This window comes from Taudactylus pleione, unplaced genomic scaffold, assembly GCF_031769625.1.
Source record: "Taudactylus pleione unplaced genomic scaffold, aTauple2 ptg000444l, whole genome shotgun sequence".
NCBI classification, from domain to species: Eukaryota; Metazoa; Chordata; class Amphibia; order Anura; family Myobatrachidae; genus Taudactylus; species Taudactylus pleione.
In genome coordinates, this window is record NW_028284846.1 from 874,781 (window position 1) to 899,252 (window position 24,472).

The 24,472-nt window shown below is 41.4% G+C and overlaps 1 long non-coding RNA gene across 1 annotated transcript; it reads left to right on the plus strand.

The window, feature by feature from the left end:
• Window positions 1-279: 279 nt before the first annotated feature.
• On the plus strand, window positions 280-22,658 carry LOC148505671 (uncharacterized). Its single transcript, XR_015869863.1, has 3 exons — window positions 280-399; window positions 20,011-20,079; window positions 22,589-22,658. It is a non-coding gene; the product is annotated as an uncharacterized LOC148505671 (long non-coding RNA).
• Window positions 22,659-24,472: the final 1,814 nt, after the last annotated feature.

Here is a 24,472-nt window from a genome sequence, read left to right on the forward strand (position 1 = left end):
ACCCCTAAGTGTGTTTGTGTATGTATGTTCCTAATATGTTGAGAGGCTTAAGACTATAAACTTACATTTTGCCATGGCTTTATCCCAAGCCTGCAAATGTATCACACTCATAAAACTTTTTTTAAATAGCTTATGTACACACTTTTTTCATATACTCCAAGATCTGTCTGGCAGAGCAGGAGTTAATGATCCGTGTTAATTAATAGAAGACTGTTGAAGAATCACTTACTTAACAAGAAAAAGGAGAGGCAAAAAACAGTCATTTGAAAGAATCCCAAAGGTGCTGACATTTATCTTTTATAACTGGGCCACAGAGGTTATGTGATGATGCTGGTGGTGCAGATATTTCTGAACATGCTGAGAGGGGCAGAACCATTCCCAAACCTTTGTTCTTGGACGGTAAATTAATTTAGTTATATTCTTCAGTTCCATGTTAAGTGTGATTTGTCTTCATTTTACTTTAAGCACTATAGGCCTGATGCAGAGCTGCATGCAAGTGGCCGTAATTGCTCCTGTATTGCAAGCACGGAAATAAATCTACTCGTATATATTCCCCTATACATATCACATCTCTTTGGTGCACCCTTCCACAATCCGCGAGCTTAGTTTGATACTTATTATCATTACCAGGATGCACTGGCACTTGCTGTACTTGCTGCACACCATCTGTTTCAAAACAGGCATATGTACTACTTTCCCATCCAACTCTGATATGTTCCAATCCTCTGAAGCTTTCCTATGGGAGAATACCCTAATACAGCCCAGTTATATCCCTTCTGTCGCAAAGGGAGATTTGCCTGAAATTAGTATGACTCTGCATTGCCTGTACTTGTGTCCCTTCACATTTGGGGGTCTATACATCCCTTAATGTCTACAAAAATAGGTGAAAATTTGCATTTTCAGCTACTTTTGTAGAAATTAAGTATCAGGGCCATTCATTATAAAGCTAATGCAATAGATATCAAGGACATCTTTTTTTTCTCTCTCTCTCCTTCCTATACATATTTTATGATGCTCCTCCCTGGATAAAAAATGTGATATAATTAAATTCAATAAAAAAAATTGCAGGAAAATAATGTATACCTACCTTCTTGTTAGTTTTTTTCTGGGTCCCGTCAGAATTTAACTCTCCCCATGGCCCTCAGACCTCCCACGTGCCACTTTTATGCCATCGGTCCCCTCCAGGTGACTTTTTTATGTTATCAAATCCCTCCATATGACTATCAGACCCCTCCATGTGCTATGTGTAATCAGACCCCTCCACATGTCCCTTATATGCCAATAGGCCCCTCCACATATCCTTTCATAAGTATATTCCCGTGAATAATATTGTCCTAGTGTGGGTGACAGTCTGATCATTAACACAGATAATAAGAATATTTTCCCTACACAGAGAGTATTCTGCAATGCACCCTCATAATGAAATTCACCTTCAGAAAATAAAAAATCACACCACCCAATCTGAAAATGAAGGTAGCTTAAATTCTTAAAAATACTATTTACTGTAACAATAAAGATTATACTTCAGTGGTAAAAAAAAGACTTCACAACATTATGGATATTTGTATATGTGTTTTCTCAACATTTTTTCCATTTGCCTTTTTCCCCCATTATTATGCCATCTTCATATATATATGGGGGTAAATATCTATGTATTAGGTGGGTGTTTAGGTAGAGTTGGGATATTTCTTGTGACTTCCTATTGACCTTTTTATATGTGTCTGTTCTTCATGTGTGAAAATTGGTATTAGTTACTTCTTGCTGTTATTAATTTGTAATTTGTTTGGTCAATTACTGGTGTTCGCTACTATGATGCCTACATTTATATGTTATACCTTATACATTTAAGGCTGGAACATGGTGCATGGTTACTTCCTACTTACTGTTTGTGGATGATTCTGGAATATAGGTTGTAAGTTGTTTTAATTGTATTTGCATATATAGTCTGTAAGGTGCTTCAGATCCTTTGTATCACCCTATAAATATAATTTAAGAATAAAATTTATAATGTTTGAAGAGAGGTAAATTTATCACACCAATAAAGTTAGATTTCTTTTTATAGTAACAGAACATGCCCCCATAGGCAGAGACCTGTAAACATCATTAGTTAAATTGTGTAAGTAATGATGACTCCAGTAGATTGATTAGGCTCTGTGGTTTATTTGGAGAAGTGAATGTACAGCCGTACACACTGTTACAAGTATTGGTTCTGCAAAGGAGCAGGTCCTGTAGTGAAACAGGGGTGCAGAGAGCTCACCAGCCAGAGTAATGGTACAGGGTTCTGGAACAGGGTAATGCCCGCTGTCTCTGGAGCGAAGAGGAGGACATCTATCCTCTACCATGACGCTCATAAACAGTGGCAAGATGGTGGCGTGTATGCAAAGATACAGCAGAATAAAGCATCCCAAGAGGAGAGCACATCAATACTAATAGAAGGAACCTCTGGAGCAGAGTCACCACTTCAGAGATGTCTAATTTGGAACTGCTGACATGGGTCATAATTTAGAAATTGACACAATTAGCACAACGATCAGTGAAGAGATTGCAATGCCAGGACTTAAATTTAAAGATCCACATTCATTACCTCACATAATGGATAAGGTAAGGTGCTATTTAATTAAACATGGAACAGAGTAACAGAAAGATTCAAATTTCAACCACTAATGACGGAAGGTGATTTACAGGGAGATGCACTAAGCCTTGGAGAATAATAAAGTACCACCCAATCAGCTAATTGTCATTTTTCAAACACAGCTTGTAAAGCAGGGGTGGGGAACCTTATTTCTGCTGAGGGCCATTTTAATATATAGAACATTATTCGCGGGCCTGGTGCAGGCCACGCCCCTCCGTGTGATGTCACATGGGGTGGGGCTACAATCACTGGTGATTACAGCAATGCCCGGAGCATCCTGACAATGCTCCAGGGAGCTGTAAGGGCATCGGTGTGACCGTCTGAAGCGTCCTAAGGACACTCCAGATGGCACTGCTGCATAGATTCTGCAGGGTGCCATTCTAGGCACCCTGCTAGCCAGATGAGGCTAGCAAAGAAAAAGCTCAGAGGGCCAGACCAAATGATTCCGTGGGTCTTATACGGCCCCTGGGCCTGAGGTTCCCCATCCCTGCTGTAAAGTGACAGGAGGTGATTGGTTGGTGCTTTATCACTCTCTAAGGCTTAGTGCATCTCCCCCTTAGTCATGATTGTTTTTTTAATACTCTACCTAACTGTGAACTAGTAGAGCAATCATGGCGAATGTCATCTGAGATGCAGAGAGCTGTCAGTTTTCCCTGTATGCTTATTGGAAGGCATTTGAATCCCAGAATAGGAGAACATGAAAATTCACATGATCATCAGCAGGATTATTTAGAGCAGAGATCTTTAGAGATAAATTTGAAGATTGTTCATGGAGTTGACCTGCTTGAACTTCACACTGCTTTAGCTTCAGAAAAATAGAAGTGACAAACAGTTATAAAAATAATTCTTGATACAATTATTTTCTATGCCAAAAATAATTTAGCTCTTCATTGTTCATGTGACATCATTGGCCAACGCAGCACAGGAATATTCCTTAGTTTGCTCGATTGTCATTAGCTATTACAATTCTGATTTAGCAGGTCATATTAAAGAAACATAAGAAAGGCAATGTTAACTATCCAAAATTAATGTATTAACCTCCTTGGCAACACAATGAGACAAAAATAATTGCTAGAATAATATTTTGCCTTTTTATTCTATTAACAGGTATGTCAGGATTTTTGATGGACAATACAGTATGGAAGAGAACTTTATAGACTATTGAAACCAGTGAGAAAACAGGCAGTGGTCTTGCTGCTGAAATAGAACAGAAGCTTTGCAAAGATGATTTAGATCCAAGTAATATTCGTGGACAGGGTTTTCACAACAGAGTAAATATGCCAGGAAAATATAATGTGTGCAAGCAAGACTGAACCAAGGGCCTGATTCAGCAAGGATCACCACTGAGATTACGCACACAATCAGCTGATTGTTGCGTTCTGTGCATGAATATGCATCGCAGTGCCCCTGCGCGAACCAGCCATTGTGATCAGGACTGCGATCGCAGTGACTATGCAGACCCATCGCAGAGTGATTGACAGGAAGTACCGTTTGGGGATGGTGAATGAGGGGGTGGCAGGCGTGTCAGTGCGTTTGAATGCTGTTACAGGGGAGTGCATAAATTATCCACTGCAATGTCATACACAGCTTGAGTACTCACTGCATGCAATGAGGTTAGCAATTTCTGAGTAAGGTCAGAGCTTGTGCAAGTGTGCGTGAGGCTGCGTTTGTACTCAATGTTACTGATGGTTTTGCAGTCTTGCTAAGTATTACAGATGTGTGTAAGGTAAGGTGAGCGTCCTTATGTTGTGCTGCAATGGCATAGCGATCGCAGTGGATTAGCATATCATCACAGTCAACATTGTCAGAATGTCAATATTACAGTTAGGCTGTGGTTGGGATTGTTAGGGTTAGGCTGTGTGGGGAAGAGAGGGTTAAGCTGCAGGGATGTTTATGCTGCAGGTGTGAAGGTTAGGCTATGTGGGGAGGTTAGGGTTAAGCTGCAGGGATGTTTAGGCTAATGTGTGAAGGTTAGGCTGCATGAGGAGATTAGGGTTGAGCTTCGTGCGTGGGGGAGGTTAGGGTTAGTCACTAGAGGGCGGGTAAGGTGCAGGGATTAGGGTTAGGGATAGCAGAAAAATACTTAACCAAATGCCAGGGAATCAGAGGTCTGATCCGGAAGTGATGGCGTCTTGACCCTCGGGACCTAGAAGCAGCACTGCAGCCACTGCAGCCACCAGGGATGACATGTCGACATTCTACTGTCAACATTTCAACATTGGCTACATGATGAATGTTATAATTATGACTGTCAACAGATTGTGAGGGGTATTCAATATGAAAGGTTAACTACCCTGGCGATGTTAACGTTTCATATCAGAGTTTTTTGTCTGCGTAAAGGTATGGTGCGCGCTCCCGCTTATCCCCGTATTCAAAATAAAATTAATGAAAATGGGAAACTCTGAAGTTGGATTTCTGTAAAGTTACGAATTTTTCCTTAAAATAATTGTAAGACCCCCCCTAAAGTTGTAAAACATGGGGGAACACTATGGATACCCCCGTTTTAGCCTTTAATTGAAAGTCAGGGATTTAAATAGCCGCAGCAGGTGCTTTTTTCCCGACATTGAAGAAGTGATGCAGAAGAGCACTTAGGTTATTTTTTTCATTTTTTTAAGTGGTCCCTAAAGTCAGTTTTTAAAAATTCTGCATTTGTGCACCTGCTGCTATAATTCTATTCTAGAAAACACCTGCCGCATCCTTGCAGAATAGCCCTGAACCTATTTCCCTATTGTTTAACGATTTTTTCCCATTTTTTTTTTTTTGCACCCCAATTTTCAAATACATTTTTTGGGGTGTCCCTATTTTTTTTTTAAACTTTTTCAAACACAGTTCTTTTTTAAATGTCAATCTCAGGGATGCAGGCTATTTTTTTTAAGCCTGCACCCCTAAACCCCAATTCTGCACCTTTTTTTCGACACCTATTCAATGGTGAAAAGTTATCCCCGTTTTTTATCAAAGACTTTTCAAAACTGCGATAAGTCTTTGAAATTGAATACAGTGTAAAACTAATACCAGTGATATTAACGCAAAAAACGATGTTATCGCACCCATATTGAATACCCCTATGTGTATAGTGTTTAGTGTATTTCAGGTGTACAACTGGTATACAATTAGGAAGCGGCTGCCTTAATACCGGCAGCCGGCTTCCTGACTGTCATATCCCGGCGAGGGTGAAATGCCAGGATTAGGGTTAGGCACTTGGTGGGGGGGGGGGGGAAGTTAGAGTTAGGCACCTCTAAGGAGGGTTAGGGTTAGGGGGGTTAGGTTAGTAGATACTTACCTTAGGACGATTGGGATTTCCAGCGCTGTCAGGCTTTCACTGCCGGGCTCTGCTGGTTTGTCGGGCTGCCGCTGCTGGGATTTGAACTCCTGGCCATGCAGCAGCTGGGATATCATACCGATTCCGTACAACTTCACTGGTCATCACATAAGGTACTGTTACTGTACACAGAACTGATGCCCACTGTCTCTGAGAAAACAATGACACTAGCAGCCTATTACAGTATAATGTGCTGCTACTGGCACTGTCTGCTGTGAGACAAGGGCAGGCAAGGCTTGGTGTAGTAAGGAATGGTGTAGTTGTCATGTCACCCAGCAGCTTCCACAGTACACTATGTACAGCTATTGCACTCCTGCCTGACATCGTTACAGGTTCTTGATGTCACTTCTCATTGCAATTTTTACTATAGCTCACAGTATGGATCTATAAGTCCAGAATGTAAATTGGTGAGGTATGGTGAGGGCTGCAGTTGCACAATTATCTGGAGAACTGACTACATCAATCCTATAAACACTGACTCCCCCACTGCATATAACATATGATACCCTGAGGAGATGTAAGATACATCCATTATTTGTCTGGTCCCGCTTCACTGCCAATTTGCGGTGATGTGGGTCCTGCTACTAGAGGCATGTATCACTGCTGTTTTTTTCGAAGTGACAGAGCATTAAATCACTTGTGTGGTGATCTGCGCCCTCCCATGGATGACTCCTCTGTTTGGCATTTAACCTTGTTCTGCGCATGCACTGCCTGTTTGTCTCCCAGCAGCCCCATTGCTTGTGTGCAGTTAACTGGAGAGATGGCTGGACAGGAGAAAATGTAGTTGTGTGGCTGCTTCTCTCCTCCAGGCCGGCTCCACTGGGCATATGCGAGATCTTACAAGCATCTTGGGAAGTGTAAGGTTTCTCACTAACTTAGGCAAAGTGTCAGCCTGTTGGGAATGTGTGTGTTGATGATGTGGCAGAGCTGACCACACTTCAATAGGTCTTTTGTCCTTTAGTGCAACTGTGGTAGAACGGATTTTGAGGTAAGCTTCTATGAACATGGCTTCCACCCAAAACTGTTTGTCTAGGCCTGCATCCTTCAACATACATCTTGCTTACTTCACTAGTACAAATAACTTGCTCACTTACAGCGTTTTGCTCAGGAGTATAGGCAATGTTTGATGCTCTATTCTATACTTTCTCAAGAAGAATTCATCCTCTCTGTTTAGATATTTTCCACTATTAGCAGAACTCAAGGTCTTGAGTCTGTGACCGGCTTGATTTTCTACAAGTCTCTTGTAGTCTGCAATCTTCTTTACTACTTCAGACCTCTCTGATGAAGTATATCTGTCATTCTTGTGACATCAACTATGAATGCCACAAAATATCTGTATCCACTTACTGACTTTACTTTCATTGGACCACACACATTTATATGTACTAACTCAAGTGGTGCTGCAGCTTTGCTTGCTGACTTAGGAAATGGCTGACGGCTTTGTTTTCCTGATATACAGCTCTGACATACGGGTTTCTCAGTGCAAGTCACTGACATTCATGTGACCATCACGTTCACTAGTTTTTGAACACTGTCATATTCCAAGGTGACCAAATCGTTTATGCCAGAGTTCCACTGACTGTGACTCATTTGTATTCATTGCATAACAGTGCTGTGTATCAAGGACATACATTTGCTGACACCAGGTGCCTGTAGCGCATTCGGTATGGCATCCCGGCTGCCGCATGACCGGCAGTTCAATTCCCGGCTGCGGCAGCCCGGCAAAACAGCAGAGCCCGGCAGCGGAAGCCCGAAAGTGCTGGAAATCCCGATCGTCCCTAAGGTAAGTATAAACTAACCTAACCTAACCCAACCCCCTAAACCACCTTAGGGGTGCCTACCCCTAACCTCCCCCCCAAGTGCCTAACCCTAACCCCCCTTCATCGCTGCCTAAACCTAAGTCCCCCTGGGGGGTGCCTAACCCTAAGTCCCCCCCAGGGGGCCTAACCCTAACTCTCCCTCCCCCTAGCCTAACCCTAACCCTCCCGGGGGGGTGCCGAACCCTAAGTCCCCCCCGGGTGCCCAAAACCTAACCCTCCCCCCCGCAACTGTCTGCTCGCGGCGCCCGGCATCCCTTCATTCGGGATGCCGGGCATCTGTCTCCTGGCATCGGGAAAATGATAGGTGTCTAGATTTTAGACACCTGTCATTTAACCCTAGGCGGGATAGGATTCAGGAAGCCGGCAGTTGGGATTGCGGCCGCCGGCTTCTTAAACGTATCCCCCTGTAGCTATTACAACCCCTTTTCTATTTTGCAAAATGCATTTTTCATTAGTGACGTGTACTCTGTGGCGTCTCTGTTCTGGGACACTGATGGCTATAAGATTTGTTTCCATCTCTGGTATAAAACATGTCTTTTAATTTCTGCCTTGTTCTAGTCACAACTTTCAAGTGGGCTTTAATTGTTCCAACTCTTGTAGCTGTAAGCACTTGATTGCTAATACCTCTGATTGTGACAGGGTCACATTTGTTTAATGTGGTGAACCATTCCTCATTGCAGCTGAAATGCTTTGTTGCATCTAAATCAATATACCACAATCCTTTCTGTGGCTATTTTCAACACTCAGGGCTGATTCGTCTTTGCCATTGCATTTCTTGATTTGCACAGGATTCCCATTCTTTTGCTTGTACATAACTGCTTTGTGACCTATCTTGTGACATATGTAGCACTCATACTTGAATTTTCTAAATTTTTCACTCTTTGTGTGTAATGCATACTCTCAGTGTTTGACTCACAGGGCACAAATTCTTGAAACTGTTATAACTTTGCTGTGTTTGCTTCCAACACCACGACCAGGAAGTCAAACTCAAGCATCAAGTTTTGTAGCAATGCTGTAGTGATCTCTTCATCATCTACTTGCACTCCAACAGATATTAATTCCTGAGAAACTGACATAATTTTGTAATTATAGTCACTCATACTGCTGCAGTCACATAACTTGGTATTGTATAATGCACATCTTAAATTAATTCTTCTTATGAGACCTCCATCTTTGTACACTGCCTGCAGTGATGTGCACATATCTTTTGCCTACATCTTCCCATGTATGATAGAGTATACATATTGCTCTACTCTTAAACCAATAGTTCCAATGACTTTTTCTACATAGTCTGTGTTTGGACTGTCACTAGCCCCTAACACTACAAGTTTAGTAAAATAAAAATAATGGTGCATACACACGGTCAGATTTTTCCTTCAGATATGAACGATAATAATTTAAAAATCGTTCAGTCGTTCATATCTGAAGGGAAATCTGACATATCTGACATACCTGAACGATGGACGATCAACGATGCACGTTCCCATTTGTCAGAAAACGATATCTGACATCTGATGTGTTTGCAGTCAGACTTGGACGATTCCATTCATTTTAATGCAGTCAAAAATTGTTCAATCGTTCAAAACTTTGGTAAAATCGTTCAAATCGTTCAATCGTTCAATCATTCATCTGACAAATCTGACAAGTCTGACAAATCTGACCGTGTGTATGCTCCATAACTGTTACCTACTTCTGGCTGGCTGTCGACGTTGCAGTTCAGATGCACAGATGTCTGATGAAAAAATTCTGTCAAGGCTCATATATAGTCGAGGGCCAAATGAAGGCTTTATAGTTGGCACTGGCAGGTGTCAAAATTAAAGTTTCAGAACAAAGTGATGCTTAGCTCTCTTGTGGTACTAGCTGGAAGTGGTGATCAAAGACTTACTGCATAGCTGACCAATTGGGATCCCTTCTGCACATACATGATACAGCTTTGCACTGCACTGGAAGCTTGGTCTTGGGTAGGGCCAGAATAAGGGTCACATCAGCCTTGGATTGAAAATGATCAAGGGCCTATTGTGAGAGGAGCTGTGGCCAGTTCTGTAGGTTTGGCCAGTGCTATGTGGGCATGGGTTTAAAAGGGCAATAAAATGAAACTGAAAACAAGCCTGATTTAGTATTAATATCATCCTTACAAATCCACTAAATATCAGGGGCTTTGAAACCTGCCATTTACTAACTGTTCTTCTAAGTGTTTTCTCTTTGTGTGCTGCACCTCCTTCAAACTTCAGCTCCTTGTATCTTCTATCATCAGTAGAACATCATTGAGTCACTGGCTGTAAAGGAAAGGGAAAGGGTTGGTTGCTGCTACCTGGATGGCGGCAGCACCAGTCTTTTCAGTGAAATTGCTTGTCACGCTTTATGACCAGATGATGCCAGATCAAGTGAGAGTGCAGGAAGAGGGGGACGGGAGCAACTTTTAAGATCCATGGCCACTGCCAGCATTTAGTATAATAAAGATATCACCTTCAAAAACATCCTTAATTTTAGTGCTAGGCAGCACTGTAACAGGGCAGTAGTGCACCCTCTGCCACCACCGGCTTCTAAACCTGTGATGTCTTCATGTCATGCTTAGGGTGTAGGGTCTCTGGCCCTAAGAAGTGGAGCATTGCCCTGAGCATCCTAAAGACACTCCAGGAAGCTCCACAGGATGCAGGGTGCTTACCTGGAGCATCCCATTTTGATTTGAACTAGGACCTACATATATTTGGATGTAAACTCAGACTTCAGGAATATTTTTTCCTTCAAGTACCAAATCCTTGGGAAAAAATGGACAATAAACACATTCGGTCAAGTTTTGACCCACCTTCCAATAATGTTTCCCTCACATGTTTTCATTGTTTGCTTAATGACTTTGCCATGAAGTTTAACAACAAAATAAATACATTTGGCAATACCTTACTAGCGGAAAAAGACAGGCCTTGGTTATCCTCAGTAAGTATTAGGACATGATGATTCACCCTGCAGATAAATTGGTAGATTGTAATCCAGAATATTTCGGACTACCATAAAGAAGTACTACAAGAGTTGAATGTGAATATGATGTACAGCAAGCTCAGCAGAGACCCCACTCATAAGTTTAAAGCTGAACTAGATGTTATACAGTATAATTTTACCTGAAGGATACTAGTCACCTTTTGTTTCACCTCCAGCATATCTGTACTGTTCCTGAAGGAATGCTGTTATGTACACTTGATGCACAATGTTTGTACACATCTATCCCACATACTGACCATTTAATGGCAACTGATGAGTTTCTGTCCAACAGCCCCTGATATCATGACCCTGCATTACCATTTGTCCTCAATCTTTTGGAGGTTATCCTGAAAAGGAATTACTGTTGGTTTGACATCTCATATTATAAACTGGAATTTGGATGTGCTATGGGCTCAAATGTAGCACCTTCACATGATGAAATACTCATGTTTAAACATAGACCAGAAATCTGTAAACACATCCTGCTATACCTGCATTATGTTGATGACCTGGTGATACTATGGACAGGGAATGAAGAGACATTCTGTAACCTTGTTGACTCCATCATTTACTTATAAAATAAGCTATACAGAAATATAATATTTGGGTATTGTGATAAAGTGCCATGACAACAAATTGGAAAACCTTGGTTTATCATAAACCAACTGATAGAAGTACTCTTCTTCTGTATACGAGTTTCCATCCACCTGCTATTAAGGCAGGTTTGCCCTGTTCTCAGATGATGAGAGTAGCCAGAATTAACAGCAGGAGTGACAATTTACAGACACAACATGATGATGTCATCCTAAAGTTTACCTTATGGGGTATCCATAGATTTGCGAATGTCTCATTAACAATTACTCTTTAAAGAAACTCTTGTTTCTATGAAGATAACCGAACGTGATTTAACAATCTATCTGGTATTTGGATTCCCCAATCTGTAATCTTTGCTCTTATGGCAACAGCCAAGTCTGATGCACATAACTGACTTTAAATCCATCTTTGGTCTACTATCCTTTGGTATATGCATATAGGCCATACTCCAAAAGTTCTGAGATGTCTTACACTTGGTTTTTTCTATGAACACACTTCAATAGATGTTATAACCTTTAGGTCAACTGTAGGTGAATGGTTCTCGAGAGAAACTGCTGTGGATACAACTTTTTCCCAAAATTGCTTGTCTAGGCCTGCTTAATTTAACATAGATTTTGCTCTCTCTACTAGTGTATGGTTTGTTCATTATCTGACACCTTTTGAACTGGAGTAAAAGAAATGGTCAATTGATGGTCTAGTCCAGGGGTGGCCAACCCACAGTTCTCAAGCCGCATGCTGCTCTTTAGGTTTTTTGATGCAGCACCCCCCACTGGAACTGTGAATGTTGGCCTCTGAAGCAGTTAGAGGATAAAGAAGCCTCTGATTGCTTCAGAGGCCAGTGTTCCCAGTGATGCAGTGTGCGGGTGATGTCATGACATCACCCGCGATGTGAGGAGCCTGCCCTTCTCGTTTCCTGGGTCTAGTTAGAGTGGGAGCCAGAGCCAAAGCCAGAATTAATTTGTCAACATCGTGTAACAGTGCTGTGTGTCTAGGACATACAATTACTGACATATTGTACTTGTAGCTCTGACAATCCCTTTTCTGTTTGTCACAATGCACTTTCCGTTAGCAAAGAGAAATCTTTGTTCCAGTACACTGATAGCGATAAGATTTGTTCCCATTTCTGGTGCATAAAGCACATCTTGAATCTCTGTGACTTTTGTTGTAAGGACTTGTTTGCCAATTCTTTTGATAGTGATAGGATCACATTTGGTTAATTTGGTGCAGCTGAAATGCCTTGCTGCACCTGATTTGATATATCAGTAATCCTTTCTGTAGCTATCTAACACTCATGACTGTTATTTCTGCCGGTGCGTTTCTTTCTGTGTAAAGGATTCACATTCTGTTTCTTGCACTCAATTGCTTTGTGACCTATCTTGGACAATTGTGACACTTGAATTTAAATTTTTCACTTTTTGTATGTAATACAGTTGTTTCAGCGCTTGAATCACAGGGCACATTTTTCTTGAAATTATAATAACTTTGTTCTGACTGTTTGTTTGTTGTTAACTTTCTGTGTTTGCCTCTAATGCCACAACTTTAAGTTAAACTCAAGCATCAAGTTCTGTAACATTGCTGTATGCATATTTTCATCATCTACTTACATGCTACAGCTGCTGATAGACATACATAATTTTTTCTATGTAATCGCTGAAACTGCTGCATGCAATAAATTTTGTGTTATACAACAAACATCTTAAATTAATCTTCCTCATGAAACTTTCATCATAATTTACTACTTGTCCACATGTCTTTCACTGATGTCTACCCATGTACTATAGAGTACACTTAAGCCTATGGTCCCTATGGCTCTTTTTCTATCATCTGGGCTTGAATATGCATCTTGTTCTACAGTGACCTTTCACAACCTTTCACTCTTTAATTACATCTCCAAAGCAAAATTTCAGGTTGTATGATTTTCTGCATTTTTTTAGTCTGATAAACCCCATTATGGGTGTAGCTTTTGTATTAATGCTTCTGAAGGGGCCTATCCATTAGCAGATCTTTCTCTATGATGAAAGACAAAAGATTTATCCCTTGAAAATTCCTGGGGCTGCGGTGACAGATATCTGTCATGTACATGACAGATTTTGACGAACAACGAACGATATTGCATGACATCATTCAGGGAGTGGATTTTTTTTAATGTTTCTATTAAGTTTCATTAAAAATATCGTTCGTCGTTTGTCATTTACTGCTTACAAACTGCCAGATATTTCTAATATCTGTCAGCGTTAAGCGATATTTGACCAACATGTTGGAGAGACGAAAGACACAATTTGTCGGCCGCCGGAGTGCGCATCTGTCATTGTTCAGGGCCTATCCATGACAGATAAATTGAACGATATATAGTTCATCGTTCAAATTTATCTGCTAATGGATATGCCCCTTAACAGACATGAATGTGCAGCTTCTGTACTTTAATCAGCTTCACTGTTACTATACTGCAAAGGAAACTCTCTGTGCTGGTGCCAGTTTTCTACATACCGAGTTGCAGTATTATGCTGAGATAAGGCCAAACAAGGTCCGCAATATGCCTGCATTTTGGCTGCCACTCACCGTAACCGCACCCCAAATGGCACCTGAATGTCAATCACTTTGCAAAGAAATCCTCACTGCGAGCGGCATCGCTAAGGTATCTTGGCGTGTGCGCAGTGCGACTGTGATGCATGTTCTGTTGGACAATAATTGCTCAACTGTGTAAATATCGGCATTGCGTCCACATCTGAATCAGGCCCAATATGCGGTGGGTTCAGACTCTCACAAAAATAAACCTGAATTATATATTTACTCCCAGATTTCATATCTTGCATCAGGTAAGAGATCAGAAGAGCCAAATGCCAAGTCTGTCCTAGACTCCACTTTGAGGCAGAGTACTATGAAAAAAAACTGCTTGTTTATATGCCATGATTGCTGGTTTCAGAGACGTTAGAGGCACTAAAGCTGGTTACACATTTAACGAAGGGTGCCATGCTGCATTCTGCAGCACTTACCTCTCTGACGATGTCGCCCATCGGACCTACATGCCTGATTGGATGACATATCGTCTATTGTGTACCGGCCATAACATCTCTCTGATTTTTAATTGTCATAATTAGGGTGATTCGGACTAACTTTTCAGAGACAAAACTAATAACAGACTGCACTCTCACCCTGGTATCAGCTGGATGCTGGGTCTGCTGCTATGGGTTATACTCTTTATTACCTCATTGGGAGGATTTATGAAATGTATCTATATCTTCATTAAAAATTATCAACTGCACTAGATACTCTTCTTATTTTTGGATTATACTCTCTTGCATATTTTTTGGATTTATACCATACATTTTTTGCACCTTGCCATTGCACTTTACATTGGGACTTTTTATTGATTTTATACAGTTATATTTTTAATTTTCTGTCTCTCTCTCTCTTTCTCTCTCTTTCCTTCTTTTTTTCCTTCTTTTTACATTTTTCTTATTGTAAACCATTCTTTTAAAACCTATTGTCATTTTGTGTGTATTGATGAACAATTTATGAACATCTTATTGCATGTTTTTTAACTCCCTGTCTGTTAATAAATCCACTATTTTTTATCATATTTAAATTGTCCTCCTAACTTTTCAGAGACACAATTCTGAATTAATTTCTCCTTAAGGATTAATTTTGATGGTTCCAGTATAGTCAAATAATTACAGAAGAGAAAGGTTAGTTGGAAGAGACTAGTAAGATTTAACAATGGTGTAGTGTGTGCTATAAACAGAGTCTTGTAACTTCACAAATTTGTCATCAGGATCTAAATAGTGGTAGGAAGTATGAAATTATGGGATGTAAATATTAACCTGCTCAAATAATTTAAATAAGTAAAGATGTGTTAGAATATTTTACTGATACCCCTTTCACACATAGGGCCTGATTCAGAGTTGGGAATAGAGGAAGACAGAGCAAGTAACTGTGGGCCTGATTCAGAGGCACTCACAAAAAGCGAGCGCTCACTCTGAATCAGGGCAGTCGCTTGTTTTTTTAGTTGCGGCCTCATAGCCGCTCGCATAGCTGTGGGCTACCACCCACAGCTTATGCGAGCGGCCAGATGATGATCTCGATGGTCAAAACCATCGCGACCATCGGGCTTGCGACGAGACCCTTACGGTAGGGTCTCATTGTCGCAAGCCCCTGTGGACTTCCTGCTCTAATAGAGCAGGAAGTCCACCTACTGACATCATGAGTGATGTCAGTAGGGCCGCCCACAAACGGCAGGCGTTCCTGCAGGAACACCTCCATTTGCCCAGACACTACCCTACCCCAAACGGGGCGAGCTGTCGATCAACATCGACAACCGCCCCTTTTGGATGCGAGCGCCGGAGCGAGTGCTTTTTGGGCTTGCTCCGGGGCCACGCAGTGCGCACGCCGCAGGTGCGCACTGCCTAACAATCGACCCGCTTGCGAGCGGGTCTGAATCAGACCCAGTGCATCTTGGTAAAACCATGCTGCACTTTAAGCGGGGCAGATATAAAATGTGCAGAGAGAGTTAGATGTGGGCATGGTGTGTCTAAAGTGAAATCTAAACTGTCCATATGTGGGCTACAGACAAAAGTAGACAGTATTTACCCCACATGCAAAAAAATTTATGTATTTGCACCCCTTGTATTGCAACATGGTTTGTCCAGGTACTTGCTATATTCCTCAAGTCTGAATCAGGCCCATAGTGCAAAAAGCCGGCTTTTCGCATTTGAATGTGCATCGACCCAGGTTTTTGCTATGTGTGAATGCAAACAACCTGGGTCATAGTCCCGGGTCCAAGATCCTGTACCAGGGTCGGGGACTGAGACCCAGGAAATTCATGGTATGATAAACCCATGTAATTACTGGGTCGTTGGTTTACAAGGGGCATAAGTGATGATTAAGAGCCAGCACTCTCCTGAATATAGCATGCATTTCTTGCAGCATAAATATACCGGTTATAAGAACAGAAAATAAAACCAAGTTATTTTAATTGGGGTGTCTATTCCTAATACAACCAAGGAAGTTTGTTTGATACCTTCCACGTTACAATTCTAAGAGATAAATTCTAGCAGTAAAGCGTGCTATAATAACAGTATTTTGCAATACTTTCAGAAGCCCAAGGAAAGAATAAAAACACTATAATAATTCAACATGTACTGTACATGTCAGACAACCTATATACAATCCCATCTCCTGTTCCAAGCTCACTATACATCTCTCAAACTGAAGATACATATAACAAATTGGGAATTATAGAATGACAATAAAGAAAAAAGAAGATAGCGCAAAAAGTGTATATCTCAAAGTGAAATAATAAAAAATATATAATTTTTTTCATTTTAACTCTGAGATACACACAATATTTTGTGCTGTCTCATTTTTTACCTTTGAATGGGTGACTACTCTGCACAGGAGAGCAGCATTTTGTGTACACTTCTCTATGCATACATGCAAATATATAAATTTTTTTAACTTTACATTGTGGCTATTAAGGGCTCATTTTCTCATACTGTACCTTTGATAGAATGGCAATAGTATGATGAATCTGCAGCCAATATTAATTATTACTGATGAATGTCAAACATTTAGTCAAGGTCCATATTTTCAACTTGATGTATTTTCAACAAAAAATGACAGGACACAGGAACACAGTACTATGAACATAGCATAGATGCATACATTTACATTAAATGACCATTATTTATGAAGAACAAAACAGCCAAGGCACAGATTAAAGTCATCTGTTAAGTGCACCTTGATATGTGTACTGCAGGTGCATCAGGGTTTGCAGAGCAAGGTGATGTTTGCGGAGAAGCAGACATTTGTTCCAGCTGATGGAAAGAGCTTGGCATGGTGAGAGAGTTCCTTGCAAAGAACAAAGTTATGCATCTGGCATCTTGCAGAACAGTACAAAAATGTAATTATTTAAATGTTATAAATGGGTGTGTCTTGCTGTACAGAAAGGAGAGCATCTATTTCCACCTTCTATTTACCTTTCAGATGAGCCGAGAAGTGAATTTCTAGGAATCCTTTGCCCTATGAGAAAAGCCAAAAATTCTTTCAACACACAAAAGAGAAGCATATAATAAAGACAGTCCAGAGTCCCATCAATATCATGATTTATTTAACTAATACATGAGGATAAACCGAGCAGTACAGTATTCTATGTGGTTAGAAAAGACCAAACAGAAACAACGAAATTAAGGGAAAAATGATTTTAAATGAACATAAATCCATTTCTTTGCAGCCTCCTGAGCAATGGCCTTCTGTCTTAGGTATAAGCTTATATGACCTATATGCAGTGGCACAGCTATAGGGGTGGGGGGTAGACAGGGCACATGCCCTGGGTGAAGGAAGAAGGGGAGCACCAGCCAGGAGAGCCAGCCCCACTGGTGAACTGATTAATTAGTGGTAACTGGTTCTAGTGCCTGTGCTGCCCAAGTACTTCTCCTCCCTACCTGAGACCATTGCTCTCCAGCCCCTCCTCTCCTCTACTTATCTGTCTAGACTTTATTCTTCTACTCCTGTCCCTGTCCAAGGCCACGCCCCTCCACCTTGAGTCCTTGGCCCTACTCTCCTCTACCTATCTGTCTAGACTCTACTCTATTCTTCTACTCTCCCTGTTTCTGCATGAGACCCCATTCCCTTATCCAAATTCCCCACTTCATCCTCTGAGGCTATCCTGTCTCTGTATTCCCTTTCTTTATTCCGGAGCTCCATAGGGGCTAGACAGATCTCATTGTATGGTGGTCACTGTAATATTTTCTGCAGTATATGGTGGTCACTGTGTGTACCTTTGCATTATATGGCAGTCACTGTGATGCTCTCTGCATTATATGGTGGTCACTGCAATGTTTTCTACATTATATGGTGGTCACTGTGATGTTCTCTAAAAATATATAGTGATCACAGATGCTCTCTGCAGTATTTGGTAAACACTGTGATGTTCTCTGCATCATATGGCAGTCACCATAATGGTCTCTGCAGTATATGGCAGTTAATGCGATGCTCTCTGTATAGTATGGCAGTCACTGAAATGCTCTCTGTAATATATAGTGGTCACTACGATGCTCTGTGGTGGGTGGGGTAATGTAAAACTGGCAGCAATACTTAGCTATTGAGTTTTGAGGCAGTTGAGCCTGCATGCTCCCTGTACCATAGAATAAATTAAGCAGACACTGGCACCTCGATGTAACGGTAGTAAAAATAGATTTTCTCCTCACCCTATAAACATTTCAGTCTTTATAGTGTTGACAGCTGTATCCAATCTAGACAAGGGTGACTACTATCTACAAGGGGAGGAAAGAGGGATTCACCTTTTCCAATATGCATCAGGTTTGTTGACAATTTCAAAGTCAACAGTCATTATACTTGTATAGACACCATAATGTCGACAGGTACAACACAAACATGTTGACAACCAATTTTAAGCCTAACGATAACCCTAAATGTAAACTATATTCCTAAATCCTATCCCCAAACCCTAATAATAACCCTAAAAAATTATATTGCGGATATTTTCACTGTGCCAACATTTTGACTGTGTCGACATGTTATAGGTATAGATATGTTGGGTGTAGACTTTTTAACCATATTGAAACAATGACATTCAAGATTGTGGTGTCAAACTTTTGAATGTCGAAATTGTGATTGTTGACATGACGATTACATCCATATGCATCTATGGCCAAAGGAACAAGTCAACAAAGGAAAATTCGCAACCATGGAATTGGTACAAATTTTCCTACAAGAGGAAATAAAAATGTTAATAACAATAATTCGCAAATTGCCTAAAGAACAATGGGGGATATGAATTATAAAAAAAATAGTTTGGAGACTTTAAGTAATAAGGGTACATCTTGTGACAGGAAATCTAGTCTGCTAGTCTGAGTAACACAACATACAGTGCTATATTGCTGCCCTGTGTTCTAACGTTCATTTCCTGGGTGTAAAGTCATATATATCATGTCCTCCTTATTGCACATTGCTCATTGGGCTTTCATAGTGAATGCTAACCTTTTACAAAAGTTACATGTCAATGCCGTGGTTTAGATTAGAACTGAGAAGTTGATTTGTTACAGCACTTGGTATTTATTGGTAGTTTGCTTTTCTGTTTATCATATCAGTGTGCGCCTTATGCTATGTAACACCTTTCCTGTAGGGAGACCTAGTTATGACCTCAGTATTAGGTAATGTTTAGGTTATGCACCAGCTCTATGAGTGTTTAGCCCTTATGTATATGTGTGCTGCTCCATTCACTCTGTCTAGGGAATGCCCTGGAACGCCTTTCATACAAAGTATTTCCATGCAAGACCACATTTGCAGCCATTTTTGTGACACAATGTAATAGCAATTCACCTTTAAATTCTCTGATAAGATTATTCTTCTTCCATTAACAAGCACTATAAATATGAACATTCTCACGCGCTTACAGGTCCAATACTCATTTATGGATTGTATTGCAATTTCAGTTTGTAACAAGTGGAGCATCTTCACAGTGGAAATTAAGTTTCAAGTGAAGGCCTTTGCTGATTTGCCCCACCGCTTCTTGAAACTGTCCTTCATCAGTGTATGGCACCAATGATGCTAACAGTGTCAGGTGTCCCTCATCCTCCAAGGCTATAGATCAGCAGTTGTAACTTGGCCCTAGCTATGACAGTCTATAACATCCCTTTTTTCTTCTGCAGACAAGGATAATAACTCCTTATCCTCTCGGGACAGATTATAAAAGACGATAGCCGGGATCTTTGAAGCAGGTACACCAGAGGGATTGGAAATTGAAAGAGGTGGGGGGTCGGGGTGTTAAAATCTATTTGTGTTAACCTTCTGCTAACTGACAATGAAGCTGTAAAACATTTTTAAAGAACTGATCAACCCAGATACATGTTGTATGGTATGTTATAGGTTAAATAGAGCATTTCATTTTAGGACAAGTTAGTTGTAGCTGACATCTGTTGAAAGTTATACAGGCTAATATTGCCATGATTGTATTTCTTTATATATTTTGCCTAATGTCTTTTGTAAACATATATATGTAATGTGAAAATTATAAAACAAACAGTAAAATTAGGGTTTTGTACAGATGCCAACAATGGAAATGGTTAAACTATGAAATGACTAAGCTACATAAGACATTATTATAACATAATAAGATATAAGAAACACTGCAACATGCAAAAAGACTTTGAGCCCTATTTACTACAATCTGCATCCCCCCCGTGCGACCCCACCCCCGGCGACATCCCCCCCCCCTACTGCGCTTACACTTACCTCAGTGATCGGTGCTCTGATGAGGTCCTCTCTCTGGGGTTCTGGTCAGCTGTTCTATGCAGTAACTGACCAAGATCACAGTGCAGGAGCCCATAGATCAGCTGACCGGAGCCCCAGGGGACATCACCAGAGCACCCTGGAATAAGGTAAGTGTTTTTTGGGAGATTTTTTATCTTTTTTTTTTTTTTTTTTTGCAGTGATCAGCTTGTGATCTAGTTAGACCACACATCTGATCACTGGGGCCTGGCTTCCAGCTATGCTCTGCCTGTTAGAGCAGAGTAGGAGCCAGGGAACCAGGGAAAACCCTGGATAATGTTATATCCAGGTGGCATAATTATCACAGGGCATCCACCTGTATTTGCACACAATATATTTTCAGTTAATCTGGGCAGATTACAAGTATGGGAAATGCGATCTGCTTACTAAAAATATGTTATAGTTAGGGTTTGGAGTAGATATTTGCGAATTCTACTCCAATTGCCTTTTAGTAAATTCATGTGATACTAAAATAATGTGAAAAGGGTGTGAAAACACCTGTTTTCACATTATTTTAGTAAAAATAATGTTAATTAATAGGCCCCTTTTATACCATAATAATAAATGCTAAACATTACAACATACAAAACAGAGATTGTCAGACTCCCAGCCACTCATACAGGTATACCTACAGTTTATCCATATTTCTAGAAAAAATATCTTCCACATTTAACAAGGTAATATTACCATTTATGAGGGCTCAGCTTGTGGGTTAATAGTCTGAAATACACCATCACAATAATCCCATCCATTTACTCTATTTCATAATATGATTGGTAAACATTCTTATTTCTTTTTCTGATCCCTTCTGCTTGAAGAACAGCATTTAATCTCTTCCCCGAGGTTAATGCCTTTGCAGAGAGCTGCAACATTATTGCAACAAACAGTAGTTTAGGCTTCCTCCCACATTATATTGTAGTGATTAGAGAAATGAGGAGAATGTTAATGCCAGAATGACTGTACTTTCAGGCTGACTTAGCAAATATATAATGGCATAGTAGCCATATAATGGCAGCAGGACAAGTGCTTTGATACAGTCTGAGTTAACTGGTCCATAACCACTTATGAGAATCTACACCATATGGTACAAGACACAATCATTTACAGTCTGCAGTGAGCTTTTCCTTATAATACACACATGTTCCTAATTAACACTGTAATGATATGAGAACACAACAATTATTAACAATGGCAACTCCAAATTTATACCGGGGCAGATGAAGCGCTGAATGTACGCCTGTTTGTTGAGTGTGTCTTCCATTCCACGCTGCATTAGCCCATCATTTCCACTTACACTTATATTCGCATTCTTGCTTCTTGCACCCTTTCTCTAAATGATAAAGATTTTAAAAGTTACTGAACAGTTCTTTGACCACAGAAAATCACTAGGGGTCTTTTTACTAAGCAGTGTTAGGAGACAGAGTGAAAAGTGATAAGAAAGTGATAAGGTGCCAGCCAATCAGCTCCCAACTGTCATTTTTCAAACACATCCTGTGAGATGACAGTTGGGAGCTGATTGGCTGGCACCTTATCACTTTCTTATCACTTTCACTCTGTCTCCTAACACTGCTTACTAAATAGACCCCATAGTCTTTTATACTCACACGCTGACTCACGTGCGCACAGATTCACAATGGCAATGACTGGCAGACAGACTCATTCTGGCTGACAACAAACCAACAGTGACAGTGACTGCCATACAGAATGACAAAGACAAACAGACACTGCTCACCATCCTCTCTTACTGTTGTAGCTGCTCTTTATAAGAGTGACACAATACAACCTGCACTCCTGTTAGTATCAGAGCAGTAATTGAGTCCGATGATGCAGCTTACATCACTGCAGTTCTTCTCTGTATAAGTTGCATTATTAGATTGTAATCCTACCATGATTGGACCTCGGTGGTTGGAATTCAATTGCTCATTTTCATTACAAAAAGTAAGTGACTCCTCTTTACAGGGCCGGATTAAGGGCCACATGAACCCGGGGCTGAAAATGATGAATGGCCTATTGTGACAAGTGGAGGAGCTGTATGTGGAAGTGACACTAGCTACACTATTAGCCCTGATTTCTTCCTAATAAAATAAAAGTATTATATGCATAATTTTGTGAGAATTTTTTTGAAATACAATTATAATACTTATGATTTATGGTCAACCAATTGGCCAGTTGGACGGTCGGTTATCAACATTCTGTCATGATTATGGGCCTATTTTTATGTGAAGGCCTGGGGCTGTAGTCCCTACTGCCCTATTGTTTATCTGACCTTGCTTTTTACTGAGCAATTTGTACATTCTGATGTTAGAACATGCTGTTTATACAGGTATCACATACAGAAACATCAATGGATGTAGTCAGCATCCAGACAGCCAGGATGGTCACAATACAGGCAGCGGCATCCCGACTATCCACAGAGGGCGCACCCCTACCCAACATCCCGATTTCAGCGGGACAGTACTATCCCGCTGTTCCACCCGTGGGCTGAAGTGGCCCGCGGGTGGTCAAATTGGGAAGTAGGGGACCCCGGATTCTGAATGGATGCTACGCGCATGCACGCGGCATCCATTCAATGACGGGAGAGGGATGGGGGAAGCCTAGCTAGTGTGGCTCCCCCCAGGCTCATGTTATTTGGAGGTGTGGCATGTGGACAAGCCTCCAAATAATGTCACACAGGGGGTGTGGTATATGGTAATTTGGACACGCTCCCATTTTTGCTTGCTGTTGGGTTGCACTGTAAATAGCCGGCATAGGGTGCTACAACCCCTGGAGCCAGTCCTGAGGGTTAGGCACTAGGGAGAGGGGGGTTAGGTTTAGGCTACAGGAGGGTTAGGCTGCAGAACAGGAGAGTTAGGATTAGGCTGTGAGACAGGAGGGTTACGGTTAGGCTGCAGGAGGGGTGGTTGGGGTTAGGGGGAGACTTAGGCTAAGCAGGGCCAAAACTAGGTTTTCTGTCACCCGGGGCAAGACAGTAAAAGCCCCCAAAACAACAACATAGAGCACAAAAAGGATGCGTGGTTTTGTGACACAATAATGCCCCTTGCAACACATTACGCCACAGTAATGCCCTCTACAACACATTATGCCACAGTAATTCCCCTTAAGGGTACACATTATGTCACAGTAATGCCCGTTACTACACATTATGTCACAGTAAGACCCCTTACACATTATGCCACAGTAATGCCCCCCAATGACAGCAGCCCCCCCAGAACTGACAGATGAGACACTATTAAAATCAGACTTTCACATTAAAATGGGATCTCCCAGTAAGCCAGCTCCCTCTTTTTACTTGCTGGGGCTGTGTGGTGGATGAGCTCGGGCGGGGCGGGATGGGATGGAGATGCCACAGGCCAGGGATCGGTCAGCACCACTATCATTCTAATGTTGCGCCAGTTGCGAACCGATTGGAGCTCGCAGACCAGCACTGCTGATTGGCTGCTAGTCAGCAACCTCTGATTGGCTAGTGACCGGCGTCACATTAGACTGATGGCTGCGCTGTGTCTCTCAAGGCTGGGCTGTGGGCGGCTGTCTGCAGGTCCCGGTGTGCAGCCCAAACCCACACCTCCAACTACCTGGGGGGAGCCCACCTTGGCAGCCTCTCCTTGTCACCCCTTCAAGTCCAGCGCCTGGGGCACGTGCCCCCTTAGACCCCCCTAGTTGCGGCCCTGGGGTAAGGATTATAATACTTGCAAAAATCTGTTGTGATTCTGACTGTTGGGATGCCGCTGTTGGTATTCTGACCACTGGCATTCAGAGAATCTGGATTCCCTACCCACCCACATCAGTGGATGTGTTTATAAGCATATTATCATCACTTGTGTATTAGGTGCTTTTGTCACCAGA